Consider the following 17,686-nt stretch of genomic DNA (forward strand, 5'->3'; position numbering starts at 1 on the left):
GACTCCTGTGAGATGAGGGACCTCCCAGAAACAGCCTACATTGTTTCATGTGTATAATGTCCATAATAAGAATATCTCAGTTGTATTGGGATTTAGGGTCGCCTGGGTGGCTCAGTGGGTTAAAGACTCTGCCTTCGGCTCAGGTCATGATCCCAGAGTCCTGGGATCGAGCCCTGCATCGGGCTCTCTGCTCAGCGGGGAGCCTGCTTCCCCCCCTCTCTCTCTTTGCCTCCCTGCCTACTAGTGATCTCTATCTGATAAATAAATAAAATCTTAAAAAAAAAAAGATTGTATTGGGATTTAGAGGAGAGAATTCAAGGCACTTAGCAAAGGTCCTGGTACAAATAAGGGCTCTGAAAATATTAGTTGTGACTAGTGGCAATTTTCCCGATTGTACCGTGCCAAGTTTTACATTGTCATTTAAAACTTATGTTACTGTAGGGGTTGAGGGAGAGAGCCAAAATAGTGCTGAAATATCTTCCAAGGGTTCTGTTTAGTATTTCCTATGATGATGCCTTCTTTCCCACACTAATACGAGGGCAGGGACCTTGCTGTCTGTTCCGTTTGCCTGTTTTTCAGAACCTTCCCTGCCCCAAGCAGCGTTTTTCACATAATAGGTACACAGGAGAGGACTGCTCTGTCTCCTCCTGCGTCCAGTCTCTGACTGAGACTAAGTGACCTGATGCTGAGTCCAAAAGTGAAGAAACGATGTGGCTGGCCGCGGTCACCCTGTTGCATAGGGCGTCCTCCCACTAGGCCATCTGAGCCAAGTTTTCCTAGTGAAACATCCTCGCTCCTGGATTCCTGCCACAGTCTTGCCACCAACTAGTTGTTTCCAAGAGCAGGTGACTCCACCTCGCTCATTCCCATCTTCCGGGGTTATAAGATGGGGAGGCTGGGCTGGAGGCAGTCTGGTAAGGTGGCAAGCATGTGGAGTTGAGTGAGTCAGTTTGGGTCCTATCTGCCGTCTTCCAGTTATGCAACCCCGGGCAAGAAAATGCAATCTCAAGTCCTCAGTTTCCTCTTCTGCCGAGCCAGGATAGTGGTGCCCGTTAGGCAAGGGGGTTCTGGGAATCACAGATAACATAACATTGCTGGCACACCATAGGTATCTAATAAGGTTCCTGGCTTTGGGGAAAATGAGTTAATATTAGAAATCTCATACTTCCTCCGCCTTCTTCACACCCGTGCTCCTGAGGAAGGATCTGATTTGGCTCCTTTCACACTCCAGTATAAATGAGGAATAAGGCTTAATGCTCTTGTTTTCAAACTGTTATGGAGAACTCCAGTGAGTTTCAGAGAGACTGCAAACATTTAGTTCATATTTAATTTTTTGATAGATATTTGAACCATTTTCAAGTGTAGTAAAGAAAACACAGACATATTTAGGTTTCAGTACCCAGTACATACTAGATACCATCAATGGGTTAGTTTGTTCAGTCAGGTTAATTCTGTGTGTGCGTGGGTGACACACACAAGCACATTTGAATTCCCTAGAAAGGTGTTTTTTTTATTAGATAGGGTGTATCTTTGTACTAGTCATATTTTGAAATTCAGATCTGCTCATATACACTCCCATAATAATCACACAAATAAGCGAAGGTTAAGTCAGCAGATACGCGTCAAGGTCTTAAAGCAGCGCCTCGCCCCTACTAAGCATTCCATGGGTGTCAGCGCTACAACACACGTGGGCCACAGTGCACGCAGGGCCGGGCGCATTCTCTGGAGCTCCCGTTGGGCAGCATAACAGTCAATGGTACAATTACAATAATACATGTTACCTGGTGAGAATACAGCATTATAGATCGTCTCATTGCTCATTTTAGGTTTGGGTTGGTTCTCACCTGGTTGGAGATGAGCTGTACGATCCTCATCTGGCAATGCGGGGCCGCTGTGTGACTTTGCTTACAGCCGTACCTGAAACATCGGCAGTAAAGCACCCCCTTAAAATTTGGACTCAAAACGCAAAATGAAATTAGATTGTTTTGCAGTTGAGTGACTATCTGAAAGAGAAGGGTGCTGAGGTACCAGAGAAGACATTTCAATGGGGCATGATGGAACGTCTTACAATGTTACAGGACACATTTGAAAAATACTTCCAGTCATTCGACCCCTCTAAGAAGAAGAGCCCCTGCCAAACTGTGCCAGACGCTGTGCTAAGTGCTTTATGTACACTCTCATATTTAACCCTTATAAAATAGATGCTGTTTTTATAACTGTTTTACACATGAGGAAACTGAGACTAAGATTACACTATTCACCTAAGGTTATGAAGTAGGTAAGGGGAGTTAGGAATCAAAGTATTTATGAAATCTACTGGAAAAATCTCCCTAAATTAAGTACTCACCAACTAATCCTTAATCACTAAGGAATATGAGCAGTTTTTAGATATCGTTAGCGATTCCATTTTGAAACAAAAAATTCCTACTATCCTTTAAAGCTTCCGGACCATTTTAATTGAGGGAACTGTGGAGATTATAAACACCATAACAAATTGTTAGCTCTTTGAAATTTCTTACCCACTGACATCAGAATGCTCTCTATCTTGTGCATGTAAGGAAAAAAATACAGAAATAAATCGTATGCTGAGATGGATGCAAGATGGTGGTTATTATCTGTAACTCTTGATTTCATAATTTGCCTTCATTAAGACAAACTCATTGTTTCCAGTGTTGATTTACATATAATATATATGCTTATTTGTGTATATAATTCAACATGTAGAATTACACTAAAGTCTTATAAAACTTGCATTTATTTACATATCGGCATTCTATTCAAGGTGGTATTTGAAAAAAAAAAATAGCTTCTACTCCTGAAAATAAATTTGAAAATCTTTTGGCATGGAGTATTACTTCTCCCGTGGGTTTTTGTTTTTTAACAAGAGGAAATCCTCTATTTAATTAAACCGAAGGAGTTAGACTCTATTAAGGGATTTCAAGCATGAGTGGACAGGGAGAAGGGGGATTTGGGGATGCAGGGAGAGAGACTTTCACTGCCCTGGAACCATCATCCCAGGTCAGCAGCCACCTGCTAACCAGCTAGCCTTGCTCCCTGATGTGATCCGACGCCTTTGCACTTTGTGATTTGGGTTTTGGGCTTGAGTTTTGGTAACTAGGAGGCTATGTTTCTAACCTCATAATTGCACTTTGAGGATCCAAAAATTCTGTAGATGGTGGAGCCTGAGTCAGTTCTATGATAGTATTAGGGCATCGGGGTCCATGGCTAGAACTGTATTTCAGTATACTTGGTTGTCAATGTATACCATTTCGTGCATTTATGAAAACATTATTCTAAGAGTAGGTGTCTCCAGACTCCCAAAGAACTCTCTGTAAGATTTTCTTCTCTTTCCCACAAATACCCAGTGTGAGGCAAAGTGTATCAGAACAGAGAAGTATCCTAAAAACTCTGTATTCTTTATGGATAAAAAACTCACTTCTCTTAGTGGATGGTACAGGAAACCTACCATGGATATATTTAGACCACCACTGCAGATTTTCATAAGAATTGCATCTTCATGAGTGAAAATATAAACCTCCTGCTTTCCTCTAACCACAGTGACTTTTCCGTCGCAAGGAGGAAAATGGAACTGCTACATGAGAGGTAATACTTGCATTATTATAGTAGCATTCTATTTAGAACGAAGCAAAGGAAAGATACTATAGCAAGTGGCACAGTAACATTAGCCACAAAAGAAATGGGCCTAATAGAATTGTTTTTATCATGGCCCAGGTTAATTATCCACTGAGAGGTACTTGAGATGAATAAATACAATTGCTGTGTTCTCCAATATTCAAACCCATTGTACCTTAAACTGTACTTGAATTCAAGTATACATTCCTAGCCTTTTAAAACCTCATTGGTAGAACAGAAGTAAGTACCCACAGACTAGAGTAATTCACCCTATACTTCCTTTAAAAGTATAGGCTCAGAATCAAAATGTGTAATATAAGCCCAGAAGATATTTATTTGGAGGAGATCCTTCTCATTAGGCCGTAACATTGGGACAATATGCCACCAAAACATCCAATTTATATAGTCTTTGATTTCCATCTCTATCTGCAATGATAGCCTGGATAAATCTGTTTATGGTTGGTAACCATGAGGTCTGGAAGTAGCCGTGAGCTCTTCAATGGAAAGAACCATAGCCCAAGAGGAGACTTGGAGGACGTGGGTACGAATAAGGCCCCGCCGCTGCTGTCATAGCCTCGTGGTCATGGGAATATCATTCCGTCTCTAAGGACTGAGATGTCCCATCTGTATCCTGAGAAGACAGATTGGTTTGTTCACAGCCATCATCAGGGCCACAATTCTGATTCTGGGACTCCCAGATTAATGCTGCTTTGGCGCCTTGGGGAACTGCCAGCCTCTGGCACAGAGTAATGATAACTGCAGCTGCCTCCGGGGCAGAGGTAGGGAGCATGAGACAAGATAGGCCTTGGAGGAGCTGGCTGAGAGGAGATGGGAAGCTCTTCTGGAAGCAGCAGAAGCTATACAAGCGCTACAAGCAAAGACAGAGGTGGAGAAGAAGGAGTAACAGAAGGTGGCTTGGAGCTTTGCCTAACCAACTTGAGTTTTTATAAAGGGAAGAAAGCAAAAGATGTGGCTGGATGGGTAAGGCCAACTGATGGTTGGCTTGAATGGGCTACTGAAATCTAATTGTGTGATCTCAGCCTAGACCCTAAAAAGAAGGGCTGAAGGCAGTTTCTGAAATTAGATCACTTCTCCAGATGCTCTCACTGAATGGCAGCTTTAGAATTCTCCAGAATGATCCCTTTCCCTTGATGTCCTCATTGGTTATTAAACTATTTCCTTTCTCTGTGGCAATAAAGATTTCTTGAATAGCATTATCTCTTGAACTTGTTCTGTGTTCCTGAAACAGCCTATTTAGACTTCTGCAGGAAGCCCTGACCATTTCCATGCAGCTCTGTCCCTGTCATACGAATGACCACCCAGAGCTGCCAGCCTAGCTGGATGGTTGGGCTTTCTGTCCAGATGCTGAATAGTCCCCATTGCTCCCGAGGACTCTACTGGAACCCCGTCCTTAATCCCCACGTCTCCCCTCTCCTTCCAGCGTTAGTTCAAAACAGGATCTAGGACAAGATTGGTGGAGGCAGGAGAGCCAGGTAGAGCACAGGAATGAATGGCTCTTCGCAAATGCTATCTGCCCTCCCCCCAACTCCACCCTGCACCCCTTCTCCACACTCTCCCTTCCTTATTGCTAGTTACCAGCCTCAGCACTGGACAGTGTGAGGCGCCCCCAATCTCACCCACTTCCTAACTCGCTGTGGTCCCAACTGCTTATGCAAAGAAATAGCCCAGGGGACTATCTGCATCCAAGTGTTTTCTAAAATATGGGTGTGTTTCCCGACTTCTCTAAGCTAACCAGGAAAAAAAAAAGGGAAAGTGGTATTCAGGGGCTAGGCTTTTGTCTTCCTTTTTTTTTTTTTTTTTTTTTTTTGCTCTTTTGCAAGAAGTAAAAACCTTAAGAACAGGTCCAAAGTGCTCTTATCCTTAGAACAGGAGTCACAAAAGAAGTCTGCTGGGGCTGGCAGGTGACCTCCAGTCTATACCTGCGTCGCAGGTCGGCAGTTTGCAGCTTAGAGAGCCCAGGAGTGCTGCTGGTTTGGTGCAATCCCGGGTATGACCCTCAACTTCACAGTGAGAGATCTCATTCTGTCAGACCTGGATCCATTTCTTGGACGCAGCTGAACTCGTAAGAGACCGACATATAAACTGCAATGGCATTGTGCTTATTCTAAGGAGAGCTGTAATGGGCGGACAAGCCTGAATGTTCGAGTCAGCCTGATCTGGTGAGCGCATTGTTTCCTTCTTAAAAAGCGACACGGAAGGCCCCGTTAGAAGGCTGCTCGGTGAACACGGAAACTGACTGAGGATAATTAGTTGGACGAGCCTCACGGTGAGCAGCACCACACGTCCATAGTCTGATGCATCCATCTGTGAAGCTACTCCTGCCAAAGGGATATGAATACCTCCCCGCGGAGTGTTTTATGGACTCAGAAATTCTGACTCTCCGATTCAAGTTTTTATAATAAATAGCTACGATCTGCTTGAACTTGACTCTGTGAATTATGTTGCACTGCCCTGAGCTGCTTATATGCGTGCCCACATCAGCCAGTGGATAGGACTCCCATCTTACTGGTAAACTGAGGCATAGAGAAATTACATTTCTTGCTTTAGTCGTGCGATTAGTGATTAGTGAGTGGGACCGCCCAGATTCAAATCCAGGTCTATCTGGTATTACAGCCTATGTTCTTAACCACTGCCTTCCATTTTACTAATTTCCTACTATAAGAGGGAATTCTACCTCCAGTTGGCACCCAGTTTGGTAACACTAGTTACACGACCTTCCTATCAGGGGCCTGAGTCTTTCAAAGCAAGTTAGGCACAGAGCTTACCGCACCAATCATGACTCATCTTGTTAGCCTAAGGCTCGGAGTTGGGGATATGAGTGGGGGGACACATCTCATTGCCACTACTCTTTCTTCCTATCTGAATCACTGTAATACCCAGAGCAGGAGAGGGACCCCGGCTGGAAGAAATCGGAGGCATGAGAGGCATCAGGAGGAGAAAGAGAAAGACAAGAGAGGTGGGAAGGAACCAATAATGCAAGGGATCCTTGGGGATTTGTGGGTGACATACCCTGCGTCCCTGTCTCCCAGGGAGAGCCCAGGTGTGCTACTTAGTGCTGGACACTTTCTCAAGCCACTGAGGCCACTTAGAGCAAAGGAATTCTCTTTTCCGCATGCCAGGCTGGTGAGAGAGACCCAGATGTGGCCAGTGGTTAGTTAGGTTCAGTTGTACTACTATCTCATGTGACCTAACCACTTTGTTTAATGTGTTCTAAAGAAAATTCTCTTCTGATCTTCAAAATACTGTTTTCCATTTCTAACCCCCCAAAAGGGGCTGATCCTTGTAGAACGTTATCAGGAGACATTGTAAAGTGAAAACAGGCATTGATGCGAGAGAGGTAACCGACCGTCAAGAAAACATTATCCCAACCTCCTCTTCTTGACCCACTTAAAGATTAGATACTTAATATTGGGTTCATTTAATATCTCCCCCCGACACACACAATTTAGGAGGAAAGAGGATTCTTTCTGCCAAGAATTTTTAAAACTGTAACCCTCTCATTGTGGAATTATCATCTTATCTAAAACATTGAAATCCCAAGGGAAGATGCTGCCATTTCCCCACAGTCGTGGGTTTATTATTCCACTTACCCACAGCTTCAAGTGTAGGACCTAAACCTCCATAGAAGGGAAGATCATTCCCCGACAAGTTCCCATTTTCTAATCTTGAACACTTTCAGGACAACTCGCTGTGCTTTAGCTCTGGGCTGCATCTTAGGCTGAAATGTATTACCTGCCCAGGACACTGCATTTTAAGTAATAGCCAGCATTTCTGAGTGCTTCTCCATGCTGGGCATGATGGAAGTACAATATATACAGATTAGCTCACGTAATCTTCACAGTAACCCTACGAGTTAAATATAATTACCACTTCCATTTTATATTTGGGGAAACAGAGGCAAAGTGGCTGAATAACTTGCCCAAAGTCACATAGCTGTAAGTCCAAGGGTCATAATTCAAACTCAGCCAGTCTGTGTACAGTACCCCCAGGTAGCATTGAAGATGATGAGTTTGACCTTCACTTAAGGAGTAGATCTGGGACCCAGCCCAAAACTGCTCCCTTGATGATGAAGGAATTTGCTGGAGAAATTTCTCTGCCTTAGTCTGGGAATAGAAGTAAAAGATCAGACTACTTAGTAAGAGGCTATATTAACTCAGGGATTAGAACAAGAAGAGGAGCTGGTACTCTCCTGCCCACTCCCAAGCTTATTAAGATAGAATTGACAAATAATACTGTGTAAGTTTAAGGGATCCAGTTTGATGGTTTGATACGTGTATATACTTTATTCTGAAACGGTATCGTCCTTCACCTCACATAATTACCTCTTCTCTGTATGTGTTGTGAGAACATTTAAGATCTACTCTCGGGGTGCCTGGGTGGCTCAGTTGGCTGAGCGTCTGCCTTAGGCTCAGGTCATGATCCCGGGGTCCTGGGATAGCGCCTGGAGTCAGGCTCCTCATTCGTCAGGGAGTCTGCTTCTACCTCTCCTTTTGTCCCTCCCCGCCCCCACCTCAATCGTACTGTCTCTCTCAAATAAATAAAATGTTAAAAAAAAAAAAACCAACTACTCTCTAGAGCTGGTACTTTTAAAGATGGAAACCTACTTCAATTAAACTGTAAAATCCTTTGAGGACAGGGAACATATCACCAACAGTAAACACGGTGCCATGTCTCATAAGAACCCAACATAAACGTATTGTTGCTTGTTGCAAATGTGGTTAATGACTTTGAATAACGACTTGGTAAAGACCTGTATCATTGAGTTAGGCTGTGTCAAGTTAATTTAAATAATGAAATACCATGTCCCTCATTTGGCTACATTTGTAGAGCACTCCTCTTTTTTGGCCATAAAAAATATCTCCCTAGATCTCTTCAGGGAGAATTTATTTTCCCTTCTCTACATCATTGCACGCTTTTAAAGCTTGACACACTATGCCTTGAATTTACTGAGCCATATCAAAGAACAGTTGAATAAATAAAAAGATGTATCATATTCCCAAAAAGGAAAAATAATTATAATAAGAATGCCAGTTGTTTCCAAATTAATATTTATATCTAATGTAATTTCAATCAAGATTCTTATGGGTTTTATTTGGTCTGTGTGGAATATTAATTCTCTTCAACTTGCCAGTGTTCATCATCTCGAAAAAGAAATGGGCAAAAGCTTCAGGGTTTTTTTTTTTTTTTTCTAAAGAAGATTAATGAAGGTAAATTTTCCAGACAACTTGCTAAAACATATGATAACATTAACATAATTATAATAGTATCCTATGGGTAGAAAAATTGACAGATCAATGGGATTAAAAAAAATGAGCACGGCTATTGACCTTAGTGTAAAAAATAATTTTGAGGGGCGCCTGAGTGGCTCAGTATGTTAAAGCCTCTGCCTTCCGCTCAGGTCATGATCCCAGGGTCCTGGGATCGAGCCCCGCATTGGGCTCTCTATTCAGCGGGGAGCCTGCTTCCTCCTCTCTCTCTGCCTGCCTCTCTGTCTACTTGTGATCTCTGTCTGTCAAATAAATAAATAAAAATCTTCAAAAAAAATAATTTTGAATGTAAGGAAGGTGACACTATAGGTCAGGGGGAAAGGGAGGGCTGGTGAGATGTGTGGTGCCAAGTCACTGGAGTAAGATTTGAGAAGAGAGCATTCAGTCAAATCCTAACTTCACATCCTAAACCAAAGAAAACTACTGATGGATTAAAGTGAAATGTTAAAAAAGAAAAAAATAATAAGAAAGCTGTAAAAGGAGAACTAATTTTCAAGTTAGCCAAAGGAAGATTTTTTAAACACAGTAGTTTCACACAATATTAACGGTGCGCATTATAAGAAAAAGGCATGTTTTCAATTGGACCCCAGTCCTGGATCAGTCACTAACTTCTATGTGATCTGGGGGCAAATCACTTATGTTCTTTGGACCTTAGTTTGTTCATTGGTAAATTTAGGGCATTGGATCACACCTGTCCCTAAGATTTCTCCCAGTTCTGACAACCTACCATTCTGATTCTGAGCAAAATCAATTTCCTTTGGTTCCCTTCCTTTCCCTCTTCTGACCACCACCAAGATGTAAAAAAACAGAAAAGCGGATCAGGTGAAACTGTTTTCTTTCTGATCATGGAAACAAAATTCACAGAAGGTACTGATGTTTTCTCTTTGCAGTTATGCATTTCACAGGCATCTATTGAGTGCTTATTGTACACCTGACCTTGTCCTAGTGACTTTTACAAGTTACCACTTTTAATACTTATAGTGTGTCAGAGAGATTATCACTTCCATTTTACAGATAAGAAACCCAGGGCAGGGGCGCCTGGGTGGCCCAGTGGGTTAAGCCTCTGCCTTCGGCTTGGGTCATGATCCCGGGGTCCTGGGATCAAGCCCCACATCAGGTTCTCTGCTCTGTGGGGAGCCTGCTTCCTTCTCTCTCTCTCTGCCTTGTGATCTCTCCCTGTCAAATGAATAAATAAAATCTTTTAAAAAAAATAATAATCATTATTGGGGCACCTGGGTGGCTCAGTGGGTTAAAGCCTCTGCCTTCGGCTCAGGTCATGATCCCAGGGTCCTGGGATCGAGCCCCGCATCGGGCTCTCTGCTCAGCAGGGAGCCTGCTTCCTCCTCTCTCTCTCTCTGCCTGCCTCTCTGCCTACTTGTAAGCTCTGTCAAATAAATAAATAAAATCTTTTAAAATAATAATAATTAAAAAAAGAAACCCAGGGCATAGAGGCTAAGATTAATGACCAAACTTTTTAATTAATATGTGGCTTACTCAGAATTTGGGCCTATATTTACTTTTGACAGTCTGTTTCAGAGTCTAGGAAAATTATCCCAAAAGAAATGATTAAAAGGACAGGGTCTTACACACACACACATACACACACATACACAGACTACCAAGATGACTAAATACTATTCCCTACAAATCAGTTTCTCTACTAATGAATAATGAATTTTTTAAACGGGCTGGATTTGTATATGGGGTGAATGCCATCCTTGACTTAAGCCAAAATACTTGAATTGGACGCGCTCCTAGCGTGCTCTCAGGTTTGCCTGGCCGTCTCTCTGGCAGAGTTTACTGATACAGCATAGAAATTATGGCAAAGCCCTGCGGAGTCGTTGAAGTGAAAGTCTCAATACTGCTCAGGAAGGGATGCCAAATTAAATAAAGAGAGCCCCCAGGAGCTCTGCAGCTGCATGCCAACCCAGCTGCCGGTATGAGGTAAATGAGGACCAAACTCCCTCTCACATGTGACCCTTGCCGGTATTTAAACAACAACGCCTAGAGACTGGCACAGTATTCTAGACTAAGGCGGTGAATCGCCAGTGCAAAAATAATTATAAGACGTGATAAACCCATCCACAAAGTCTTTCTTTGGTTTTCACTGAAAGGGCCACCACTTAAACTCACTCCCTCTCATGGGCCCCCAGTGAAGGCTGAGACCACCGATTCAATCTAAGTATCAGTTTGAAATACACAGCCCTAAGTTTACAGAAGAAGAACGGCAGAGAACCCAGAGGTCCTCCGGTTGCGGTCTTTTCATATCTTGTGACAATGTTTGAGTGGTGGTGTGGTATAATACTCACCAATATGCAAAAGTCACAAGGGGGAGCAACTCAAGTCATTCTTTTTTCTTGTATGAGATGTAACAGACATGTAGATGAAATCCCAGTGCTTTATTGTTCTCTTGTAATCGCTTTTCCAGAAGGTTTAAATTTCTACTGGAATGCCACAGAGCAATGCTATTAAATTTACAGAGGAAAAATAGCAATAAGAAGTAATTAGACTTCTATTTGAATCCATCGAAAAAGCCCTGAATCCAGTGTGTTTCAAGCTCCTTCGAAGAAACGTTTTATATAAAACCAAGTTATTCCTTATCTTTTTTCACTTTGCAGAATGGTCTCCAGTAATGAAGCACAGTGATTACAGTTGTTAGCTATATACTAACCCTCTGGTCAGTTTTTTCCCAAATGTATTCCAAAGAATACTGGTTCCTTGGAACGTGAATAGGTGTTCCATGAAAGGAGAGTTTTGTGGCCCCATAAAAACAGGAAACGTAAGATTGAAGCAAGTCAGGCTGACCTTTACACCATTAAGCCACCTGGAGTCACAGCCTGGCTGGAGTGCACCATGAATCTTCAGGAGGAGGGTGTCTGTGCAGTGAGCAGTGTTGCCCAAACCTCTTCTGACCCTTTTTCACAGAATAGCTCATAGAACTAGACTCAGAGGAAGGCACTCTGGGAAGTTTTGCTTAAGTGCCGCATTTTAACTATTTTCACTGGAAAAGTGTTAGGACAATACTACATATTTTCCTACTTTGTCTGATATTAATATAGCCACTCCTTCTTCCTTTGGCTTTCTGTTTATGTGGTATATCAACCTTTTGTTGTTATCACTTAAATTCAAATTCACCTTGGGGTACCTGGGTGGCTCAATTGGTTAAGCATCCAGCTCTTGATTTTGGCTCAGGTCATGATCTCAGGGTCATGAGATTGAGCCCCATGTTGGACTCTGCTCTGGGCATGGAGTCTGCTTAAGATTCTCTCTCACTCTCTCCCTCTGTCCCTTCCCACTGCGCATGTGTGCTCTGTCTCGCTAAAAATTAAATTAAATTAAATTAAATTAAATTAAATTAAATTAAAATTCACCTCTTATTGATAGCATATAGTTTTATCTTGTGGTAAAAATCCAGTATGATAATCTCTGCTTTTTAATTAGAGTGTTTAGTCCATTTTCATTTAATATAATTATTGACATGCTTTGATGTAGAACAATTATTTTTCTACTTGTTTTCTATTTCTACCATCTCTTTTTTGTTCCTTTGTTGTCTGCCTAACTTAGGGTTATATGATTAAAAATTTTTTTAATAGTCTGTTATATTAACTTTTGAACTACACCTCTTTGTGTTATTTTTAGTGGTTGCTCTAGGATTTACAATACGCATCCTCAACTTATTAGAGTTTCCTCAGAGTTAATATTGCACCAGTTCAAGTACAACGTAAGGAAATTGCAACTAGGGGTGTCTGGGTGGATCAGTTGGTTAAATGTCTGCCTTCAGCTCCGGTCATGATTCTGGAGTCCCAGGATCCAGTCCCGCATCAGGCTCCCTGCTCAGCATAGGAGTCTGCTTCTCCTTCTGCCCCTCACCCCGCTGCTTGTGCCCTCCCTCTCTTTCTCCCTATCAAATACATAAATTAAATCTCAGGGAAAAAAGAAAAGGAACTTGCAACTCTAGAATTCCATTTGTGCTATTGTCCCAATCTTTTGCGTAATGTCATGTGATTTAAATATATTGTAAACTGCACAGCATGTTATAAATTTTTGCCTTAAATAGCCAGTTGTCTTTCAGAGAAATTAAGAGAAGAAAAACACATAGTATTTTATATTTACAACAGACATCTAAGTTTCCATCTTATGTCATTTTCTGTCCTCCTAAAAAACTTTCTTTAAGCATTTCTTGCCTGCTTAAGGCAAAGCAACACATGCCTACTGGTGACTCATTGTTTTCTTTTGCCCCCCCCCAAAAGTCTTTATATTGCTTTTACATAGAATTGTGGGTTGTCAGGGCTTTTTTAAAAAATTCAATGCTTTAAAGTTCCATTGTTTCTAATAAGTCAGTCATCATTTGGATCATTGATTCTCTCTATATAATGGATCTTTCTTTCTTTTTTTTTTCCCTGACTGCTTTCAAGTTTTTCTCTTTGTCTTTAGCTTCCAGGGGGTTGATTATGTTGAGTCCATGTGTTTATCCTCCTTGAGGTTCATTGAGCTTCTAGGATCATCTGTAAATTTATGTTTTCCAGAAAACTTGGAGACATTTGGCCATTATTTCGTTAAATATTTTCCTCCACATTTCTCTCTCTCCTCTCTTTCTGGGACTTCAATCACATACAAATTTTACAGCATGATATTGTCCCATGGGTTACTGAAGATCTTTTTTTTTTCCTTAAGATTTTATTTATTTATTTGAGAGAGAGAGAATGAGAGAGAGAGAGAGCGTGAGAGGGGAGAGATCAGAGGGAGACCTGCTGAGCAGGGAGCCGGATGTGGGACTCAATCCCAGGACTCCAGGATCGTGACCCAAGCCAAAGGCAGCTGCTTAACCAACTGCCCAAGATCTATTCTTTAAAAAAATTTTTTTCTCTTTCTATTCTTTGGATTAGATAATATCTGTTGATTTTTCTTCTTCAAGTTCACCCCCTTTCCTTCTGCCCATTCCAATCTGCTGTCAAGCCTATCCGACAAATTTTCATTTCGCATATTCCACTCTTCAGTTCTAGAATTTCCATTTGGTTCTTTTTCATTTCATTTTTCATAGTTTTCATTTCTCTACCAAGAATTTCCATCTGTTAATTCCTTATGATAATATTTATGATAATATATTATATATATATATTTATGATAATATATTTTTATATATATGATAATATATTTTTATATATATATATTTATGATAATATTTCCTTTAATGTCCTTAAAGTATGTATAATAACAGCTTTAAAGTCTTTATCTGCTAATTCTGCCCTCTGAATCATCTTGACATCCTGTTTCTTTTTTTTAAACTACTTTATTAAAGTATGATTGACATACAAAAAGCTGTGCATATTTAATGTATACAACTTGGTGAATTTGAAGATTATATGTACACCTGTGAAACCATCACCACCATCTTTACCATAAAACATCATCTCTAAGATCTGTTACAATTGACAACTGTTTCTCCTATGTAAACATTTTGCCATTTCTTTGTAGATAGAGTGAATTTTTTATTGTTATGAACATTATAAATGATGTGTTATGGAGACTCTGAATTCTGCACCTTGCTCTCTAATGTGTTGATGACTGTTCAAATAGGCAATTAATTTGTTAGACTCAAATTCCACAAACTCTCCTTGGTGAGTAGCAGCTGAAATCTCTGCTCAGTGTTTTTCAAATTGTTAACTGGTGCATCTTTGCTGGCTCCTTAGAATCTCTTCCATTTAGGTGTAGCTTAGGGGGAATCTCTTCCATTTAGGTGTAGCTTAGGGGTCTGCCAAGGATTTGTATGGCATTTATTGGTAAATTTTGGGTCTCTGCCTTGCAACTTCTGGTTTTTTCTGTCAGTCAGAATGACTGACAGGGAGCATGAGAGAGGCCTTGGGGATGCCTGCAGTGTTCTACTTATTGTTCTGGATGCTGGTTTCCCACTGTCTGCTTTGTGATAGTGTATCAACTGATGACCTTATGATTTGTGCCTTTTCAAAAATGAATGTTATACTTTGATAAAATGTTTATGTAAAAAAAAGCCCCAATTTCTGACATGAAAAAAGTTCATATTGTGCATCTCTATATATTAATTCAGTAATTCCTTACAATGGCCTCACAAAAGATCAGTAATGCTGAGTTTTATGCAAAATTGGATTATATAAATTTGAAATACCATGACATAAGATAATAATAAATTATTGCTGCATACACAGAGTTTGAGATAATTCAAATCCCCCTAACTTTAAAAAAATAAAATAAATTTCACTTTTTTCAAAGCTGTTGCAGTCTGAGTGAACTTAAGATATATTTATGCTGGAGTTTCCACAGAGAAACACCATCTGAGTAAATAAAAATGCCCTGTACTATTAGGATATAAATTCCACAAATGTAATAAATAATAGTAGATTAAACACAGCAGTGATTTCTCTCATGTCGTATAGTTTATGACTGATATGGCTGTTATGCAATGTCAGGCACCCCTACATTTTCTATCTGTGATCTAAGATGGCTAAGAGGGCTGCCAGGTTCCCACCATCATGTCTGTATTCCAACCAGTAAAGTCACTATGATTGCTATACTACTGGCCAGAATCCTGTCTCTAAGACTTATCAAGCTGCAAAGGGGGGCTGGGAAATGTAGTTTCTGACTGCGTAGCACACATTGGAAGCCATGCAGAAGTTTCTGTCATAGCTGCCATTCCGTGTCAGACTGTCTCAATTCTGTGAGTTCAGAATTATGAAATGCCTCTAGGAACAAATTCTTTACATAAAATTCAGCTGCCCTGCAGCTAAGAATATCCATATTTTACAGAAGACACAACTGAGACTCAGAGAAATTAAATGACTTTCCCCAACACATTGCTAATTAAATGACAGAGCTAGGATTGAAATCCAGTGCTCCAAGTCCATGACCTTTGCTCTTATGTCACAGATGCCTCCCAAGGGAGTTTTTCTTCTAGCTCCAAGAATGCTGGTAATCCTTAGTCTGAGAGAAAGTGAAGTTCCTATCTCTATGAAATGATGCTGAGAAAGGGGACAGAGTGATATGGTTTTACCATGAGGACAGGAGTAGGGCTGGTGACCTGAGCTGTGTCTGGCTTGAAAGGTTCAAGAACTCAGGAAGCAAGAAAATGTAGTAAGAAGCACTGCGCCATGAAGCAGTGATGTGCCCTTTTAGTTCTGCCTCTATTAGGCAGATCGGATGTGTGTCCTAGCTGTTCTCCCTCCCCGATCATTAGTATGCCAGCCATCCTACGGGGAGGAGGACTGGGGCAGGATTGGATGTGCAGGGTTGTAGAATCTGGCCAGGCAGTTTTAAATTTACCAAGCAGAAGATTCTGGAGCACAGCAGAAGGGCATGACATACTTCCAAACCTCACCCCTCCCTGCCCCTCAGAAATATTGCTGGTAAATTATCAAAATATTGAGGTTCTCAGAAATGCTACAAAATCTGGAGAGAAGACAATAAAGCAGGTATCCTTATCTTTTTTCTCTTTTGACAAGGGGTCTTGGAAGAAAGAGGTGAAATTGGAAAGCAAATAATATGTCGAATTCTTCCAGAGAAAAGTGACATTTTCAGGATTCTGTTGAAATGACCCAAAACGCTTGGGGCTAGAGGGAGGGAGGGAGGACTAAGTAGAGAAAATCCTGGTATAGGATGTTCATCAAAATCTTAGGAGAGGGGCGCCTGGGTGGCTCAGTGGGTTAAGCCTCTGCCTTCGGCTCAGGTCATGATCTCAGGGACCTGGGATCGAGCCCCGCATCGGGCTCTCTGCTCAGCGGGGAGCCTGCTTCCCCCCCCCCCGCCTGTCTCTCTGCCTACTTGTGATCTCTCTCTCTCTGTCAAATAAATAAATAAAAATCTTAAAAAAAAAATCTTAGGAGAGGGAGAACAGCCTACATATTTTAACAAAGACTGCATGTGTCCTAAAACAGAGGCTTCCCCCACCCAAGCCCTCAGATAACAGAAAGGCTGAGAACACTCAGAATACCCAGTTTTTGCACGTTGCTGGGAAAGAAAACACACAGGTAGCAGACAACAGGGAAGGAGATGCTACATCAGAGCAAGCAGATAATTGGGGCAGAGCTGCCCAAGAACGTACAAGGGGGAAAGAAATGGTATGGCCAATAAGTACTGATTTATTATATAAAGGCCAGTATTTCATCCAGAGCTAACAAAACTGAGGGAGGGGAGAGAGGGAGTACTGTGGGCTGCAAAAGACAAAGCCTAACCCAGAAAAAAATCTAACTCAAGGAACAGAAGAAATTTTCTCACAATTTCTTCACATTATAGCACGGCTTGATAGGAACATAAATTAAGTAAAACTAGATCTCAGCCAGGAGATGATAAAATAGCAGAATGAGATTTAAAAAAGGGAGGTTGCAGACACAAGGAAACAAACTGAATACCAAAATACTTTATGGAACTAATAAATAAACTATAAATAGGAAGAATAGAGCAGACACTGCTGAACACTGAAATATGGGCATGGAGAAAAGACTGTAAACACAGCAAATGCAAAGGAAAAAGACAAAGGAAATTAATTAGAAGCTAATAGATAATGCATAGTAGTTTGTTATAGGCTAAGCTGCTGTAACAAAGAAATCCAAAAATATAATGCCATAAATAGATCAGTTTACTTCTCACTCACAATACAGTCCACAGGTAAGAGGTCTAAGCTTGGCAGGACAGATAGCTCTGCTCCATGACAGCTAGCATAACTGAGAGAGGGATCCTTCTGTCTGGATGCTGTCTCATCTCATTCCTGTGGTTACAGACATTCTCGTTCCAGTGGT

The sequence above is a fragment of the Martes martes genome (genome assembly GCF_963455335.1).
Source record: "Martes martes genome assembly, chromosome: 7".
Taxonomy (NCBI): domain Eukaryota; kingdom Metazoa; phylum Chordata; class Mammalia; order Carnivora; family Mustelidae; genus Martes; species Martes martes.